We start from the raw sequence: 13221 nt of genomic DNA on the forward strand, positions 1-13221 counted from the left end.
TATTTTCAGATTTAAGAACAAAATGAATCCTATATATAAGAAAAGAAAAAATACCGTAGAAAATGGGGTGAGCCTTCCTATAAATTTGGAAAGCAAAGAAAGAATTTGCTGCTGAGTTTGTACCTGGTTAATTATCTTATGCAGATTTTGCACAAGAACTAGCAGAAAAACTCAGAAAATCTCCATTTCTTATCGCGTCCATGAATAAAAACATCAAAGTTTTGGTTTTCAGAGTTTTGGTTTAGATTAATATGTTAGAACGGCCTAGTCAAAGTCCAGAAACAAGTTGTATGATGTGCTTTTGACAGAACTCTGACCTCAGCTACTTTAAATATTTATTTATATAACTTCATTTATAATTTTTTCTTACAAATTTTTCCCCCTTTTCTTCTTCTGAGTGGCACGAATAAAACAAAACACAAATTCACAAATTAACTCAAGATGAGAGTAAAAATCAATGAATTAATCAACTATTTTGAATTTTGACTCCTGATGGCGTTTGAATACTTTTGTAAATCACTGATTTTCCCATCAACATGATTTTATTCACATTTTTAAATCAGTTTCAGGAAACTAATTCACTTTCTGCTCATTTTCGCATAATTTCTCTAATGAGTTTTAAAAAATAATTATTTTGTTGCTATGAAGAATAAGATGTTATGATATCCTACATTAAGGTGGAAAATCTGAAGTAAATAAGATCGACTGCATGTGAACGGAGCCAATCAGGCCGCCCTCTCGGTGCAGAAACAGAGGCATCCTTCCCACAATGCCTCAGTGACTCCCCACCTCATAATGCTTCACACACACAGGTCCGCAGCGCCTATTCAAGGCTGGGAGCTCGGCTGTGCTGGGATGAAACCAGTACACCGGTAAAGGCTTCTGACCTCCAGGGCGATCCATCACATCCTGCAATTCAAAGTGTCACGTTCTTTTGTGGGAGACAAAGGGAGACCAACTGAACTGGGGAGTGGGAGGAAGTATTGGACTTGTCTGATGTAACCGAAGACGCTCCAAGGTGACACCGGTTTAGCCGTCGTTGTCACCTGAGCACGCAATTTTTTACCATGAAAGACTCCCGTCTGACAGATGCCTTTAACAGAATTCAAGAAAAAAGAAAAGAAAGAGCTTCATCTGTTTTCAGAGAACTTTACATCTGGAAAGGAGGTTTTTACACGGAGGACAACCCGACAGTCACTCCTGTGGATTTTGATTCCAGTGACTCAGATTTTAGGCTTTCTGGAGGTGTTGACCATCTGGTGCAGTTTCTTGTTTTCTTCTTTTGTCTTTAATTTTAAGAACAAAGTGCAGCTGACATGGCCAGAAACAAGGAGAGGAGCAAAGTGAGTGAAAAAGCAGCTAAAGTCCAAACAAACACCGCAAAAAAAATGTTCATAAAGACACTGATCAAAACTGTAAAACGCCTCAGTCGAAATCAGCTTTATTTGAAAAACCTGTGGAGAAAAACAAGAACTTTGACTTTGTTTGAATAATTCTGTTCACTCTGGATAAACAGCATTTTATGTCATTTTAAATCACCAATAATTTGAATCCTTGATCATTGCAGCTTTTAGTTTGAGTTTTCAAAAAGGAGAATTTGGGACAACATTGCAGAAAACTGTTAATAGAAGGAGAAAACATCTCTTAGGTCCTGTGCAGAACTTTTGTGGACTTTCCCCATGAAAACATGACTTCCAGATAATTATCATCAGCTGGAGTAATGTTGGTTTAGGCCTGAAACTTCTTTTGTTTTCTAGTTTTCACATTTTAACAGACACTTCAAAGCCCTCTGTCAGGATCAGATGAAAGGAATAAACAGAAAAAAATTAACCAAAGTCCAAATCAAAACTCAGGAAGCCTAAAACTGGAGCTGCAAACATCTTTAAGCAAACTATGTTTAGATGCCTGAAAGGAAAATGCAGAGAAATCCGAAGTTTTCATTTTGACATGTTTATAAAAACTTTCTAGGTGGTGAAATGGGGATTAAGTTGCACAGATTTAAAACAAAACGAATGAAAAAATGCTAATTTTTTCCGTCAGTGCCGGGCGGGGCCCAGCTGGATTCTGTCTGTCCTCAGTACAGAAATGAAACAGCTGAAAAGGAAAAACAGTGATGTCTCACAAGGATTTCAGAGCATCTGAGGCTTTTCAGGCCCATTCATCACTTTCTACACAAATGAAAAACTGCTGAAAATACAGAGAGGAAAACAATCTGCTTGGTGCTGATGAGAGTGGAAACATCTAAAGAAGTGGAGCAGATGAGAAACGACAGAGCAACATCTGCTAACGGAGGAGGAGGAAGAGGAAGAACGTTCTGGAGCTTCAGATGAAGATTCTCCAGGTGCCGAAATCGAAGCAGAAGTTTCTGTTCATGCTTCACAAGGTGTCAACTGAATATGATTTCCAGCTGGTTGGAACCGCTACCTAAACAGACTATTATTCTGCTAATGCTAACGTCTGTGGAAGCTAATGCTAAAGCGCTAAATTCAGCCTTGTTGCCACCAACAATATGTAAATGACACAACATAGAACATCAAACTCAAGAAGGCAAAACTTATTATCACACAATTGAACGGTCTGCAGGCCTTCAGTCAATTAAAAGATGTCAAACTTTATTTTGTTTATTAATTTATTTCTAAATGGTATGGACTACTTTTTGTGTCAAAATAAAAGTGTTCATTTGTTTAATTATTCAGCTTAAAATGTACAAAACTGCTACATAAATGAGCACCTTAGGATTTATCTGGAAGAATTAAGTTAGGGGAAGCTAAGTTCGCTAAACATTTTCAACGTTAGCAAAAATGCTAAAGAGCTAAATGAAAAATTAGCTCTTCTATCAGTGGAAGTGTTCCCACCCAGCAGTGATGATTTCTACAGGAAAAGGTTCCAGTCACACAGAGAGCAACTTACTGCAAATCTGTGACATTTTAATTAGCCGTCATTTACACAATGTTGCCATTTTTACTGATTTTAAAATATGAACTACTAAAGCATCAGGTGTTCTATCAGGTGTGGTAATCTCAGATCTCAGATCATGATCTAGTAGCCAACAAACCCTGGAAAGATTTCTGGCATGAACTGACAACTTGAGTGAACCAGTTGCATGCATGTTAAAGGTTCTCTGAGTTTCCTATACATTTCATCACACAGACACTTTTATTGTCGGAAAAGCGAAGCCGCCTTAATGTTGGAGGTTTCACAGTTTTCCATAAATTCACCCAGCAAATGTTTCTCAAGAAAAGTCACAGAGGAAGATATTACATAGAAAAGTGTATATTAAAATGCTTTTATGCACTTCAGAATGACAGTTTTAGATGTTTCTTCTTTTACCAGTGGCAACTTCTCTTTCTCTTCTGATTTCTGCTTTCACATGTTGTCGCCACAGAAGTCTCCAAAAACAGAAAAAAGTCACTAGATTTGTTGCTATTTTCTTATTTGAGAAAAAAAACCCAACAGGGTCTAAAAAGTTCCTAAACATAGCAATAAAGTCCATTTCCACTGACCATGCTCCACTCTCCCTCACCTGGCCACGCCCCTAACTGTCACTTGGCTCCGCCCACTTTGTGGCATTTTTTCAACATTTGTTGGGGCGGAGTAATTCTTTTACATCAGTTCCAGCTTAATAATGTGGCTCTCCACATCCAGATCTTCTTAATATCAAGCTGGATTTTTGTGTACAAGTCCATAAAATAATTTTCTAAAGACGTTTCCAGATCTAGTTTGTATGTTTATGCTGGTAAAAGTGAAATGAATGAATCTCTGACTGTTCCTTCAAACTGGGCCAACTTCTTTCACCAGGATTGCCAGTCAGATCACTTTAATCAAAAGTTGAGCTTTGCTTGCAGGACTTCCTTGAGCTTCACATTCCAGGCAGATCAACTGAAGACGGCAGCGAACGGCCAGCCGGCTCGGCTTTGTTTAAAGACGGACATGTTGCTCAGGAGATAATTGTCTCTCTCCTCTCATTTCCCTGGAAGATGGATTAGGCCGTCTGTGAAGATCCGGGTCTTCGTTCAGGAACATGAATGCACCCTGTCACTGACTTCAACTGACTCAGATTATTTAATCGATAACAGTGACCCTGCCCTGGCAGAATGCTGACCACATGAAAGCATGAAGCGCTGTGGCATTTGAGGACGCATAAGGCCATTACTGCCTCTAAATCAAAATGTGCCCAGTCTGCCTCAGGCTGTGGGGGCAGCGGTTCACACAAGGGCAGTGAGAACGAGAAATCCAGGTCCTCTTAGGAGGAATGGGCTGCGTTGGTTTCTTTTTATGCGGGGTGAAATAACAGTCAAAAATTAACAGAATAATTTGGGTTATTTTACCGTTACAAGATAAAAACGTGGGGGTTCATTTTTCAAAGTCATACTATCACCATGTTAGTCATTCATTTATAAATGTATCAATTTCAAACTAAAAATCTAATTAGCAAGATAAATAGTTTTATTTGAGGCTATAACATTTAGCTAGCAAGCTAAATATTTGGTTTGGAGCCAGATCTTTAGATTGCTATTTAGTCAGAAGCTGAATGTTTTACAAGCTAATTTGCATATTTGCACATTTTTAGCTCCTAGCTAAGTATTTAGCTTGCTAACTGAATATTTAGCCTGAAGCAAAAATATTTAGTTTGAAGCTATATTTAGTTAGCTAATTTGAATATTAACTTTTTTCTGAGATAAATAATTAGCTTTTTAACTAAATATTGAGCTTGAAGATAAATAGCAAAGAGCATATTTAGCAAGTTGAAAAGGAATATCTAGTTAGCTGTTTTGCAAAGTAGCTACATTTTCAGTGCTGAGCTAAATATTTAGCTTGCTAACCAAATATTTAGCCTACAGCAAAAAATTTAGATGGATGTTGAATATTTAGTTAGCTAATTTGCATATTTATCACATTTGTAACAGTGAGCTAAATATTTAACTTAATTTAGTTTGAAACTATGTGTTTAATTTGCTAACTAAATATTCAACTCAGAGGTAAAAATTTAGCTAATTTGCTAATTTACTTGTCGATAAGCAGAAATGTAACATGACTGTTCAGACTGCAGACGCTTTGAAAAAATCCAGTTCAGTTCCACATATGAAAGTGGAACAAATCAGAACTTTTTGGAGGTGTGAAAAGCTGGAAGTGGACAGTTCAGGCTGCTATGATATGGGTTATATATGGGCAAAACAATCAGATTTGGTTCGCATTTGCCTGCTGTGTGAAGCCTTTGCTCACCACAGGATGACAGTGATGTTTTTACTTTTGAGAGTTATTTCTTGCTCAGTTCATAGTCATCATTTTTAAAAAGCTAGAAATAATAATAAACTTGCTCACAGTTACGCTCAAAACTGATACCAGCATCACTTCAACTTGACATGGGAAAGGCAGGAAGATTAAATATAGTTGTTTCTGCTGAGGCCGTCAGTTCAGAGATTCTGGCCCATGACTGAGACGAACCATGAATAACCAGCTCCAGGTACGGATCCAGCAGAGCCGCCAGAGTCTGGCAGCCTGTGGCCAACGGCTCCAATTAGATTTATGATGTGCTTGACCAGCAAAGGCTATAAATACTTTGTTCTCATGATAAACTGTGATTTCAGAAATATTCAACTGAATCAATACTGTAAACCAGAAAATTAGATAATATCGTCTGTGGGACTTTAATTGCATGGCAGAACCTCAACGTGCGTGGACAGCAGAGATAAATGCAAGCTTAATTATTGCTGCTGAGATCCCTACAAGCAGTGTTGATTGGTTTTGACAGTAATAGAGTTTTAATTGAAGCCAGCCTTGGCCACATGCATGTGAGCATTGTGGTACATAAGCTGTGTCTGTAGTAGCGTGCTTTCAGCAGTTTACCTCAAAGTGCTGCTTTAAAATGTCTGCAGTCATTAAAGTTGCATACTCTCTGGCCTGTTGCTCGCAGACCTGTCTGTGAACGCCCTGTAATAATGTTTTCTGGGTTTGTGGGTACAGCCCACAGTTGTTTCAGCACATCAAGAAATTTTATGACAAGAATTAGAGAAAATGTTAAGCATGTTACCTTTAGGATGAAAAAAGCCCAGAATGATTCTGGTTGTTTTGCTCTTTGTTTAGATCTCTGCTTCAGGCAGTGGTGGGCATAGCTACCTGAAAGTTAGCGGTGCTAACCCTAAAGCACTAATCACAAATATTAGATCCACCAGAACTAAAGTTCTAGTTACAAATATTAGTTCTGCTAAGCCTACAGCAATAATCATAAACATTAGATCCACTAACGCTAAAGCGTTACAGCAGCATGGTATTTAGTGGAAGTTGATGCCAAAGTGCTAGAAAGGTGTTACCATATAAATTCATTCCTTTATGTTGAGATTATTGGTTTATTCTTGAGTTCTGTTGTTTGTACATTTTAATTTATTTCTCTTCCATGATTGTTGTGTCTTTTCTCCTTGGTTGTTCTTCCTTTTCAGTCTCAGTTCAGCTTCCTGGCACAGCTGCTCCACGTCTCCTCTGATTAGCTCATCTGGTTATTTCGTCATTTTCCTCCCCTGCCTCAGTCTTTAAACTCCTGGATTTTCATACTTCATTGCTGGATTATTCTTTTACACCAGTTCCCTGTCCTGTTCCCATCATAACAGCACTTAAAGTCTGTTTGTCATTAAAAATCCTTCAATTTAGCACTTCTTGCTCCGTCTTTCTGCAGAGATAATTAAAAACACACAACATTTAAGACAACAAATCCGGGAAGTTTGAAAAAACTCAAACTTCTCTAACAGAAGTGACAAAAAAACCCAGGAGTTTCATCTGAGACTCAATAGACGTCAGCATGTTAAATGTTTAGGTCCATTGAAAATTAGAAAAAGACTTAAAAGTATTGATTCTTTGAAGAATATTGCTGCACTGCTGCAGGATGACGGATCAGCCGTCGTCTGTTTGTCGTCTGTCAGCAACAGGAGAGAAAAACAACCAGATCAGGGACGGTTCGGTGCAGCTCGTCTCCCGCTGGGGGATTCTCCAGAAGGAATTTACGGTTAATGACGTGCGTTTCTGCATGTTGACGTTCCTGACAGTAAACAGGAAAACAAGCCGGTTCTGCAGAGCTCCATGTGGGTCAGCAACCTTTTCTGCTCACAGTGCCACGTTGGCCCTACAGAATATTACTTGCACAGAGATGCAAACAAGGTAGAACTAAGTTATTGTTTTTTATTATTATTTTCAAAGCTAGAACATTTAAACTAAAATTAATTTAATATTTTCGAAGGAAAAGAATCTTTGAACTTTTTTGCAAAGGAAAAAAAGTGCAGCTTAGTTCTGGGGAGTGAAGAAACATTTGTCCCCCACTTGAAAATATAAAGCAAATACTGTAGTGTTTTATTTGAAATTGTAATTTTACTGATATTTGGTTTATTAAAACATTTAAAGTGAGATTAATCTGCACAGGAGAGACATCCCAACTATTTTAGTCAGGTAGATTTTTGAACAGCTACTTTTATTTCAGGAATATTTTAGAATATTTTCATTTTGCTCCAGTACAAAATCTTCACACTTGATCTCTCCTCAGAGATTCAGTTCATTTCTAATCTGCTGCTTAAACTTCAAAAAGTTTTGAACTTTGACCGAGGTTGTTGTTTTTCTGAAACAAACTCAGCCGAGTAATCGGTGTGTGTTTGTGTGTGATGCATTTATCACCTTTTAAGCTCTAAATTTCCCTCTGGCTTTAATCTAGTTTCAGGTTTTCCCATCCTAAAAGGCCCTTCTTTGTTTTATTTTCTGCAAGCAGCTGTGGTGACATCACTTTTCTGGGATTGCTAACTATCAGTGTTACAGCGAAGGAGTGGATTAAATAACTTTAGCACAATGCTCCATTGTCCCCAGACCTGTGGTAGTAAAGTCACTCAGATGGGCTCCTTGCAGGACGAACACGCCCTCCTTTCAGCTCACACTCATTTTATCTCTGCAGGTCGGTCTGTCTGCACACGTCGGATTTGTGTTTGATAGTTTAGGATGGGTTCCACTGCAGGGACGGTTTTCATCTTCATCTTAGACATTTCTCATGACGGCCTTACTGCAGCCTGGTGAAGAAGGTGCTGATTGCTGCTGTTAACAATGGAGTTATTTAGCCTGTCATAAGAAAAACTAAGTAATATTTTCACTGTGTTATTAATTAATTCATAAATATCAAAGCTTCATACTTAATATTTAATTAGCTAGCTAAATAGTTTAGCTTACCAGCTAAAGAATTAGCTTTAATCTAAATATTATTAGCAAATTATTTAATTTGAAACTAAATATTCAATATCTAAGTTGAAGCTAAATATTTAGTTTGAAGTTATATTTGATCTAAATATTTAGTTGTTGTGTAAATTAACTTGCCAATAAGCCTGGATAGCTTTTATTTTGATAGTCCACTTCCACTTATCAGCAAGGGAATTTGCATTTTAGCTCTGATCGAGCTAAATGTGCCAGCTTTAGTGTTAGAGCTCACTAAAAGCTTAGTGAGCTCTAACACAACTAAACATTTTATTAGTTCACAAACTAAATATTTAGTTAGCTCTGAGCTAGTTAACTAAATGGCTAGCAAACTATTTAGCTCAAAGCTACTTAGCTGGCTCAGTGCTAAATAGCTAAATATTTAGCTGGTCAACTAAATATGTGGGGCACAAGCTAAATATTTAGTTTGAAGCTGTAACATTTATAACCTGAATGAATAACATGGTGAAAAATGAATCTCTTTTGTTTCTCTTTCTTATGACATAATAAATAACCCAAATTATTTCTGATCATTTGTGACTGTGGAACTTTATAAACGCCGTTTTAGCCGAATACCAAACGGGCTTTTATGTTGTCAGAAACAAGTGAGATCATGTGAGGCGGTGGAGACTGAGGCAAAGACAGAAAACCTGCTGAACGATTTCCACAAAGAAGCAGCTTGTTGTTAAATAATTGAATTCTCAACAGGTACAGAACCAGTTCACCACAGAAACACAGAGAAGTAAACCCAGATTTGAATGTTGATCTGTTTACAGCAGAATTCATTCCTGGAAGGTAAAGAGGCTCTGATTATCTTTTATTGATATGTGAAACCGTGTGGATAGGATCCTCACACATCCATGGAAGCGGACACAAGAGTTGCCAGAAAATAAAGCTGAAGAATTTTTTATTCTGAAAACAATACCGCCATTATACCACAAGCTCCGCTTACTGACGGACAGTTTTATGGATCGGTCACAGATGTGTTGGTCAGAGCAGGAACATTTCTGAGTTAATTAGTCAGAGCCAAACTATCCGACCTTTGCACCACAAAGTGATCAATTATCTCAGGAAAGCCAAGATTCCTGGTCAACAATGGGATGGAGCTTCACACAAGCTGACCACGTTTAAAAGGGAAACTATGCTAAAGCATCTTTTGGCTGCAGTTTCCTGCTTAATGACATGAAGACATGTGTTTCAGATGCTAGAGTCCTAAATCTCTGAAATACTGCTGTCTGCCGGACCTCAAGTTTGGGAATATGGACCGGATGTTGATAGTTAAACAGATGTGATGAGGAAAAGCTGTAATCGATTGTAAAACAGTTTGTTTTCTCGAGATGGCAAGATGATTGCCGTGTGTGTTCAACCAGACTGTATCCGTCAAATGCATCTGAAGAGTCTCCTCATGATCTCAAGGAAACAAAGTTTGTTGTCTTCAGATTAAGTCGTTAAATCAACAAAACCATCAGGAAGAAGTGGAAAATGTCAGCTCTTGGCTTCCGTACTTGAGCGACATTTATTCTACAGCTAAACATTATCCTCAACAACTCAGGAAAAAATATGAGAAAAATGGAAAATGAACCGATTGTCTTGAGAAAACTACTATATATGTGGAAAATGGGTAATTAGCTCCTTATCTTGTCTATATCATCTGGAAATTAACTCGTTATGTCGAGAAAACCATCAGGAAATTAAGTTCTTATCTCAAGAAAGCCATTTGTAAAAATATGTGTGGAAAATGGGAAATTAGTTCATCATCTCTTAAAAAAAAGTCTGGAAATGAATTTGTTATGTCGAGAAAACCGTGAGGAAAACTTTTATACTCTCAGCTTTCATACTCAACATAACAGCAGACTGAGATTTTAGTGGTAATGTAGCGAGTCGAAACTTTATTATATTTACAAACTAATGATGAAAGGGGCACATTGTGCTAAATTTGTCATCTGAGTTAATAAATGTCAGGAAAGCGTTTTAGGTCCAGCCTGTGAGAACAGGAGGAGATAAATCCACCGTGTCTGGACACATGTGTTGCTTCACATGTGCTGCTGCGCAACTTTGAGTTATGACCCAGAGAAAGAACTGTTATCTCGCTCAGGACACCCACTTCTCTTAATAAAATAATCCTGCCCAGCTGTGAGTTTCTCAGACTGCCACAACATTTCATACCCGGCTGGTATCGATAATATCCCGGAGGGTCAGGAGCTGAGCCGCTTCACAAACCTGCTGCCTCCCTCAGCCACACTGAGGCGTCCAGCGTCCATAAATCACAGAAAAACTCCTCTTTACTGCACTTTTTCTCCAGGGTCTGTGAGCTCCTAGTGGTTTTTAGTGGGATTAGACCAGATGTTTGCAGGAGGTAGTGTTAACCTTTTGCCTCACTAAGAAAATAAAAATAAATCTGAAGGTAGAGCAAAAAAAGAAGGAAAATTATGTTTTCTATTTCAGTTCAAATTCTAATTAAGTTAAAAAAATACTTTATAAATCTCAGAAAGAAAGCAAAAGTTCTAACTCCTGTTTAAATTTGTTGTAGACGCTGCTGGCTGCCAGCAAAAAGGATCTCCTGTAGCAGTCTGTAATGCAGAGAATTTCTAGAAGCCTCTGACTGCAGATTTTATTGTTGTATGAAAGTCTGACGAAGAGGATGCAAAGAGTTGTCTGTCATCAGCGTAACATTCGCGCTACTTCAACATATTTTCACTCAAGTAACACTAAAAAGCATTCGTCCAAGAAATTTCCCAGGATTCCAACAATATTTAATAAAAAATTTAACTAAAGTCCTGAGGAACTGAACAGGACATTTCATTTAATGTTCTGAAATGTCAGACAAATATATTTGAAAATTCTGGCATTTTAAGGACTGAAACTGTGGTGATCTGTGTTTCTGTGTATTTATTTCTTGGTTTTTCTGTGTCCTGTTCCCCTGTGAGTCTCTGTGATGTCCTGTCCTCCCTGTTGATTGATCCCAGCTGTGTCTAGTTCCCTGATTACCCTCCCTGTGTATTTAAGTCCTCCTGTTGTCTTTGTTCCTTGCCGGGTCCTCGTCTATGGTTCGTCTGTCTGTTACAGCACGTCTTGTTCCTCGTTTCTCCCTGTGTCACTTTTTACAGGATTCTGTTATTTTTGGACTTATCATTAAACATCTTCAAATGTCTGCCTGGGCCTACGAGTGTCTTCCTAACCACCTCCACAACCTCATCATGACAGAAACAGAAAAGTACATAACATGATTAAAAGTAACAAGTTCAGACAGAAGAAATAATTTACCAAATAATTTTTTAACATAAAACTTATGAATAAATCCTTACAGTAGGTAATCTATGTAATATATCAGAAATACCTCCAGTGGTGATATTTATGCTGTTTACTTTAATTGATGCCACTTCAGGTTCAGCAGATGGAAAACAACAGAACAACAAAGCTGGTGTACGAACGGGAGGTCTCACTTTAACACAAATCTTATGTTGTTTCTGTCTCTGGTTTATCTTTAGTTAAAATTAGTTTATTCTTCATTCAGTGAAGTTAATCGCAGTGAGTATCCAAAAATTATACCCAAGTCAGAAGAGCAATACTTCATAATATGTTTAGAGTAAAATTAAACGCAGGGTAGTAAAACTTCTCCCATCTCAGAATCTGGCAGTTGCCATCTTGATTCTCATCTCCCTTCACTGATCTGGGATTTCTCCCATTGAGCTGGATTTCTCCAGTTGACATGAAAGGCGTTACACAGATTTTCTGCTTTGTGTTAGATTTATTTTCTACCTGTAGTTCAGTCCATGTTGGCATCTAAATATTGAGGAATCAAAGTCGGAGCAACAGGAATGTTTACGACATTTTAATTGTTGGCAAAAATATCAGGAGCCATCTTTAATCGAGCGAGCGTATTACGTAAGTCACGGGCAAGCATTAGCAACCAATTGTTTAAACTTCAACAGAGTCCACCCCTCCAGCAAGCAATCATTTCTCAAAGTATTGGGTTTACTTCTGGACTTTGACTAGGCCATTCTATGACATGAACATGTTTCGAAACTGACCCGTTGTAGCTCTGGCTACATGCTTAGAGTCGTCGACCTGTCAGAAGGTGAAACTCCACTCCAGTCTCAGTTAAAGTCTCCACATTTACCTTCAGTCCATGATGCTGCCACCACCATGCTTCATAGCATGAATGAGGTGTTCAGTTTGGTTTTCACCATCCACTGAGCTTTTCCTGATTCTTTTTCATGCCAGACCTGAGCATGCCATACTTGACAGCTAATAGGTAATAGCTAATGGATAATAGCTAATAACTGATAGGTAATAGCTAATGGATAATAGCTAATAGCTAATGGCTAATAGCTAATAGCTCTGTTTCGCCCTACTGTTTATGCTGTCTGGCACCCAGAGGGACTCAGATGTGTTGAATCATTTACAAACATCGCTGCTCTGCATGTGGAACAGATTAAACAGCCACAGTGTTGGGTTTTTTAATAATCTTTTTATGTCTGCTGGATTAGTCTTAATCCCGTTGATATTAAACTCTGACTGAACGCTAAAAAAACAATCAGTTATTGAGAGGAAACCGAGATTTCTTCGGGTAAAGTTAACCTTTTGCTAATGGATTTAAAGGGGTTTTTGGATATGACCCATTTTAAATTAAAGTTAAATACATTTTTACTGGAATGTTCAATCTGCAAGCCAATCTCAACCACTGGCAGACAAGCAACAAAGCTCAAACAATAAAATAAAGCAGCAGGCAGGCAGGATGGAAATGGATTTAAACTGACAAACATGGAGGATGATATATTAAAGCAACAACATACAAGTCTGACACAGATCTGTCCTGCTCATCAAATAAGATCTGGAAACAAAAGTTAGAAACGTTGTCATTTTATGTTGCTGGGGTCATAACCAGGACGAAGAACCAAAACTTAGAGCAGGAAATAATTAAACATTTGAACTCAAACAGACTGTTCATCAGTGAAACAGAAGCTTAAGACCCAAAAAGCCCAAACCAGAAGTCAGAGGATC

The sequence above is a fragment of the Poecilia latipinna genome, unplaced genomic scaffold, assembly GCF_001443285.1.
Source record: "Poecilia latipinna isolate Pla-1442-1.1 unplaced genomic scaffold, P_latipinna-1.0 Scaffold967, whole genome shotgun sequence".
Taxonomy (NCBI): Eukaryota; Metazoa; Chordata; class Actinopteri; order Cyprinodontiformes; family Poeciliidae; genus Poecilia; species Poecilia latipinna.